Source organism: Sinocyclocheilus rhinocerous, unplaced genomic scaffold (assembly GCF_001515625.1).
Source record: "Sinocyclocheilus rhinocerous isolate Xijiao unplaced genomic scaffold, SAMN03320098_v1.1 scaffold173, whole genome shotgun sequence".
Classification (NCBI taxonomy): Eukaryota; Metazoa; Chordata; class Actinopteri; order Cypriniformes; family Cyprinidae; genus Sinocyclocheilus; species Sinocyclocheilus rhinocerous.
In genome coordinates, this window is record NW_015645056.1 from 821091 (window position 1) to 828590 (window position 7500).

Sequence of the window (7500 nt, forward strand, 5' to 3'; positions counted from 1 at the left end):
ATACATCAACTTTCACTGTGGACAAAGCGGAGTCTAGCCCGGGGTCCGTCACATGTGGTTGCCGCTCATTCGTCGGATCCGCCGGGCGCGCCGTTCTCGACCCTGCCGCCTCAGCTCACTCTAGCCCGGCCTTAGCTCACGCTAGCCCGGCCTCAGCTCACTCTATCCCGGCCTCAGCGCACGCTAAGCCGGGGCTTCCCCTCACGCTAGGCCGCTGTGTTTTTCGTTGTGAAAGCGAAACTACTTTGTTTGGTCTTCCAAAAGAGGACGATATCCACTTCGTCATGCCTAGAGCTGATCTGTGCTGGTCGCTGAAGGAATACATCAACTTTCACCGTGGACGAAGCGGAATCCAGCCCGGGGTCCGTCACATGTGGTTGCCACTCATTCGTCGGATCCGCCGGACAACCCCGCCGCCTCAGCTCACTCTGTCCCGGCCTCATTGCACGCTAAGCCGGGGCTTCGGCTCACTCTAGCCCGGTTTCAGCTCACTCTATCCCGGCCTCAGCGCACGCTAGGTCGGGGCTTCCGCTCACGCTAGGCCGCTGTGTTTTTCGTTGTGAAAGCAAAACTACTTGTTGGGGTTAAGACTAAAAGCAAAGCAAAGTGTGCTTTCTCCAGTACAGAGGACCACTTATCTAGGCGTAGTGTGGGATTCGACTACGATGCAGGAACGTCTGTCTTCTGCTCGGCTCTAGTAGATCCTCACGGTAGAGAGAGAAGGCCAGTCACTCAATGTGAAGCAGTTTCAGAGACTGTTGGGTCTGATGACAGCTGCGTCCAACGTGATGCCTTTTGGCCTGCTGTACATGAGACCCTTGCAGTGGTGGCTCAGGACCAAAGGGTTTTCCCTGAGGGGCAACCCGCTTCGCATGATCAAGGTCACGTGGTGATGCTTACGTGCCTTAGACATGTGGAGGAAACCTTGGTTCCTGTCACAAGGCCCAGTGCTGGGGGCTCCTTGTCATCACATACTCTAATGATGGATGCCTCCCTCACGGGCTGGGGAGCGGTCATGAGTGGCTGCTCTGCCCAGGGTCTATGGGGACGTCACCATCTCACGTGGAACATGAATTGCCTGGAGATGCTGGCTGTGTTTCAGGCTCTGAAACACTTTCTCCCAGACCTGAGAGGTCATCATGTGCTGGTTCGCACAGACAACACAGCGGTAGTCTCTTATATCAACAGGCAGACATCCTGTCAAAGCAGGGGCTGAGGCCCGGGGAATGGAAGCTCCGCACCGAGGTGGTGGAGCAGATTTGGAAGAAGTTCGGGCGAGCCCGGGTGGACTTGTTTGCGTCTCGAGAGACCTCACAATGTCCCCTGTGGTTCTCCGTCACACATCCAGCTCCGCCTGGTACAGCCATGGTACAGACGTGGCTGAGGCTTCATCTGTACGCCTTCCCCCCCGATTGCTCTGCTCCGGGGAGTTCTGGAGAGAGTTCGCTGAGATGGGGTTTGTCTCCTATTAGTAGCCTCGTTCTGGCTGGGCAAGCCATGGTTTGCGGACCCGGTAGCCCTACTCGATGACTCTCCATGGGAGATTCCCGTCCGGTGGGATCTCCTCTCTCAGACGGGGTACCATCTTTCACCCCCGTCCGGATTTGTGGAAACTGTGGGTGTGGCCCCTGAGGGGACACAACTCGTAGCTTCCAGCCTCTCAACTGAGGCTGTTGAGACCATTTTCCAGTCCAGAGCTCCCTCCACGAGGAAACTGTTCTCCTTGAAGTGGATTGTGTTCACTTCATGGTGCAGAAATCGTCATATGGTCCCAGTTAATTGCACGGTTGGTTCAGTTCTGGAGTTCCTGCAGGAACCATTCTCCGCAGGTTTGACCCCCTCTACCTTTAGAGTGTTCGTGGCTGCCATAGCTGCTTACCACGACCCTTTGGGTGGTCAGTCATTGGGGGCAAAACCCGTTGGTACATGTTTCTTTCATTCTGTGAGGCCAGGAGAAGTATGGTACCGCTCCAGACTCTCAGGTGCATCTGTCTTAGCTGTGCTCGCCATGATTTCACTCTAGACAGGCATTTGTCAGTATGGGGGCGTGGGCATTCTCGTTCCCAAAGCGTTTTCAGACTCAGCGTGAGTTCCTGAAGGGGAACATCCCAGGTTACGTATGTAACCATGGTTCCCCGAGGGAACGAGACACTGCGTCTCGTTGCCATACTTCCTGCATCCCTGTGAGCGACTTGCTTCAACTTATCAGAAGCTAACGTTGCTTGTTTCGGATGTGCTTTTAAACTCTCTGGTCTCTACGTCACCTACGTCGTTTTTACTGTAGCTTAGCTATTAATAAGGAAACAGCATGAGTATGTTTCCTGTAATTTTTCATGTTTGTCCAGTCTGTAAATGTGACGGTTTAAATGCATTTTAGATTTTTGAATGAACTACATGTGATATAGACAATGCAGGCAAGCATTAGCCTCATCTAACACTTTCATCTTAAGAACTGCAATGCCTTCTCTTGATATCACAGAATTGTTGATTCTATTTAGATTACACATATTCCAAGGTATTTGGTGTGCAGTGAAGCCATTAATTATTCTTTTACATTATTTATTCTTATATATTCTTTATGTTTATACCTCATAAAAATACGTTTTCTCATGAGATCGGGTTAGATAATCTGTCTAACAAATATCTTGTTCAATTATTTAATAGATATCATTTGCATTTGAAGTCATTATTCATGCCTGTTTGAATCATGTATACATTTTTGGACGCATTGCTACTGAATGCATTACAATTCTGTATTACTTCACCACAATTGTAAGAATTGGAAAAAAAGGTCTCTATGCCATTAAATTATTCTTGGTTCAATATTGAAATTATTTTATCTATAGCATCTTTTTGTTGCTGTGATTATTCAAGAAAAACATATATCAGGTTTATGGAAATGTGTACAGAAAACGTAAAATAACTTGAATGTTTACTCATTTAAATGCATAAACTATGCACACGGAATAATCAGTCAGTCGGGATGTATCGCATTATGCTATAAAATAATTTTCATACATGGCTGCTTCAGGTCGCTGTATCTCTGCATGTTCTATAGCACGACACAATCTGATGCATGCTGTTTGATATCCGGGGTGTAATCTCACAGGACCTTCTCCTCCGTGCCGTCTCATTCATTTGGCATGCTGCACAACATTCTGATTTGTTTGCTAATTGTGTCCTGTTCTTTATCTGATTGGTGCTCTTGCCTCTTTTGAATTGTGAAACTATGGCAACAGGCATCAGTGGGGCGGCTACAGAACATGCGAGCCAAAGAAGAAATCAGCCCTGTGCTGCAGACATTTCTGGTTTTGTATGGTTATTATCATCTACATGTGGAGGAGACAGAATTTAAATCATTTATAGATGCAGTGATAGTTACGTGAGAGAAATCTGTGATTTGCACGTGGCTCTTTTGTCTGAACTCCTCAAACGTTCACGCTTTTGTCCCGTGACTGATGCAGCAAATGTTCCCGAGAGTCCAAACGGCTTTTATTGAGCATGTTTGATGCAGGACTGATGTCAGCTCTGCAGGCATGTGGCTTTCATTTGTGTAATTATGTACACATGTCTCGCTTCTCATTTCTGAGGAATTTATTCTCGATTTAAATTAAAACATTGGAATAACTGAACTGAAAGAGAAGGAGATAGTGAGAGAAAAAGGGCGGGCGGTGTAGAGGAAGTGTGAATCTGCTGTGTGAGGCAAGATATTGTCCCACGTTGATTCATCACGTCTCCCTGCTGGATTGTGAAGGGCCGTCTAATGAAGTTCAGGCCGTCAGAATGAAGGGACTAATTCTGATTTAGCTGAGGTAATGAACTTCCTCTCTCCTGGTGTGAGCGGCTCATGGGGCGGCCGACAAACTGACAGAGAGACACTGCGAGACGAGGAAAGAAAGAGTGTGTGAAATGCTTATTTGGTGTATTACAACGAAGCTTGTGTGCTCAGAAATGATGCTAATTCTTGGCTTTATGTATATCTGGTTTTGTATGTAAGCAGGATAAAGATATGTTTAAATTAGGTAAAAATTTTTGGCACAAAAGCACTTACCAAAAGGTTTCCAAATGAAGCAGTACTTCATCTTGGCCACATGCACACTGAAAGGGAGTGAAAACTGCATTTAAAGGGATAGTTCACCCAAAAAATGAAAATTGTGTCATCATTTACTCACCCTCATATCATTCCTATTGAAAAAAACAGCATATGCTGGTTAGGTATGTTTTGAAGCATGGCTGCTGGTTTGAGCTGGTTTAAGCTGGTCCTTAGCTGGTCATGAGCTGGTTTAAGCTGGTTCTTAGCTGGTGCTGGTCCTAAGCAACTATCTCCTGCTTAAGACCAGCTAAAAACCAGCTTAAACCAGCTCATGACCAGCTAAGAACCAACTTAAACCAGCTCATGACCAGCTAAGAACCAGCTTAAACCAGCTCAAACCAGCAGCCATGCTTCAAAACATACCTAACCAGCATATGCTGGATTTTTCAACAGGGATTCCAAACCTGTATGAGATTTTTTCTTCTGTTGAACACAGCAGAAGTTATTTTGAAGAATGTTGGCATCCGAACCGTTTCTGGTCCCCATTGACTTTCATAGTATTTTTTCATGGAAGTTAATGGGGACCAGCAACTCACACTGGTTTGGAACAACTTGGGGAAAGTAAATAATGACAGAATTGTAATTTCTGGATGAACTGGATGATTTTATTCTTAGTTTTATTCTGAATGATTTTATTTGGCAAATATCCCAATCGTGAACTGTGAGAATTCTGCTTTCCTCACAAATCTATGTTTTTCATAAGAATTCATGACTTCATGCCATTGAATCTAAGGTCATTAATGTATCAAAATTCATCCTCCTACTCTACAATGGCAATACGCTTATAATGCTGATGGTCTTTTGCTCCCAGTAAAACTCACACCTAGAGCATCTCCACTAATTTGAGAAGGAGAACGTGCGAGTAAATCACATTATGTCATGTTCAGTGTGTGAGAAAAATGATGTCCTGGACAAATGATTCTTTGAATGTAGACAACTCAAGATGCTTTTCTCCCCTTTGTCTTCATTAGACGTGAAATGTCAATCTCGCATGCAGATCACACGCAGAAACATTACAGCATTAATCAAGTATAGCTCAGACCCATCATTAATCATCAGTGTTTGATTTGATAAAGTTTCCTGTATAAAGTCCTCCTACACTATTTTCATCGTTAAATGAATAAACACAGGGTGGTCCCACATGAGCCGCTGAACTCATGAGGGAAATCACACACACACGGGAGGAGGAGGAGTCTGCGTTTAATTCCCAGGGCTTTAATCACTGTTAATTTGGCTCATTATGTATTAATAGATGCACGACTCCCTCAGTGAGCTGTTCTCAGGTCAGTATCTGCTGCCGTATAGCTGCAGCATAACATGTATCCATTGCAGATCAGCCAATCCCAGAATGCATTGTGACAAACCTTTTATTTATGTTTCAAATAGAAATAAAAAATGTATTCGAACTTTGCTAATCAGTCACGTTGGTTTTGGGTTTTGTTTCATGTTCACGTTTTCATGTATTTTATTTTGTAGTTTAGTCCTGTTTCCTGGTTTGTCGTGTGGTTCCCTTGCCCTCATGTGATCCTGCTATTGGTTCCTTTGTTCAATGCGTCATGTTCTGATTGGTTGTTTTAGTCATGTGTCTTGTTCCTCATTTGTTGGTTTATGTCATGTGACCCTTATTGTTTAGTATTTATAGCCCTCATGTTGCCATTGTCTCTTGTCGAGTATTGTTTGTGTAACCGTCTGTTGGTGAGTCTTTTCAAGTCCAGCCTTGTTCATGTTTTTGCTCACTGTTGGATTTTAATAAACTCATCACAACTCGCCTTCAGTGGAATAATCGTTACAATATGTTATTAACACTGATTCCAGGTATCCCGAGAGGATGGGCAATGGAATTTATTTTATTACATTTCCTAAACACAAACGAAACAGAGCAAAAATGTCCCTAAGCATTCAACCCCAATCCCAATGAAGACAAAAACTTTAATTTTCTGGTTGCCATACTCTCACTAAGTAAAATTTTCATCTGCTCAAGCAGAATGTTAATGCAATCTTGGCTAAAACTAACGTTAAAGTTAGTGAGTCAATGCTATCGTACGGTACAAGCATAAATAGCGGACTGTTCTCACATCATGTACAGTGTAGTTAAGTCAAAAATACATAAACGGAGGTCTACATTGTAGTGCCTCTCCATATTAAACTGGTTAAATGTAAATTAATGTAATCTTACCCTGCAGTACATGAACAGTGTTGATCCGAGATGTTAAATGTATCAAAAACATCTAGGGATAAGGTTTTCATTGTAAGACAGTAGCAACTCCGTTTGTTTGTCCGAGTGAGCAACAGTAACTAAGGGGGGGGCGGGGCTTACCGATAGGCCAGTTGTGCTTTTAACACAGCGTATTTTTCCCTTATAATTATTCCAGGGAGTCTCATTTGATCACATTGTAGCTTTACAAGTAAAACATGAAATATGTACAGTAAATCAGTGATTTAGTCAGTATTGTCATATGTTGATCCAATAAGGTTATGACTAGGTTAGAATGTAATTGAGTTTACAGTTGTGCAGAGTGTAAAAGAAACTCATTCAAAAATATGTAAAATAATGTTGTGATATTAACGTTGACTTTGTTTGCAAAATCAATAATTTATTAAATGATAATACAATGTAGACACATGTGCTTAATTTACCAACACTGAAAGGTATCAACTGTGATTAAATTTGATAAATAGAAACAAAATTAAATGTTGATTCAACCTTGATCCCTGACATTTATTCACCGGTGAATAAATCTTCACACTGTGCGTTTTTTTTTTTTTTTTTTTTTTCAAAATTGCATTACACTGTAAGAAAAAAAAAAGTAAAAATAGCTAAAAATTCCCAGCACCTTTTACTGTTAAGTGTACAGGTATTTCCTTTAACCCTAAGATAGAAACAATACAATGCATAATTCAAAACACCAGTGAAAAATCATTTCTTAAAAGACTTTTCTTAAGATTCTAGCTTATTTTTCCTGGACAGACAATACTACATAAGGACAGGGAAAAACAACAAAAACTTTTGATGTATTTATGCATTGTTTATTAAAATAAAAATGTTTTCATGTTGTTGTGAGCTGATCCAGATCCTATTTTTGATTTGAGAAACTCTTTTTATTTTGTAATTCATTATTAGGTTATTATGAAATTAAAGGAAGTAGTAGAAGGTTTCTGAATTTAAACAATAAAAAAATCAAATGTATATATATCAGAACCAAAAATATTATTAGTATTTTTTAATCTGTTATGAATCATTTTTATTGTTTTAGGAAACAAAAATACAGGAAACACGTGATAATGATTTACTCATTATACAAAGTTGTGGTACAAAGTTATTATTAATTATTATTTTATTTATTTTTTGTTTGTGTGTTTGTTGAGAATGTTGGTAATAAAGTATATACTTTTACAAATCTTTGTTT

At 41.7% G+C, this 7500-nt stretch overlaps 1 protein-coding gene across 2 annotated transcripts in view; it reads left to right on the forward strand.

Moving 5' to 3' along the window:
- The window catches only part of LOC107705137 (zinc finger protein 521), a 115606-nt gene that overhangs the window by 87847 nt on the left and 20259 nt on the right, over nt 1-7500 (forward strand). The gene's annotated exons all lie outside the window — the stretch shown is intronic.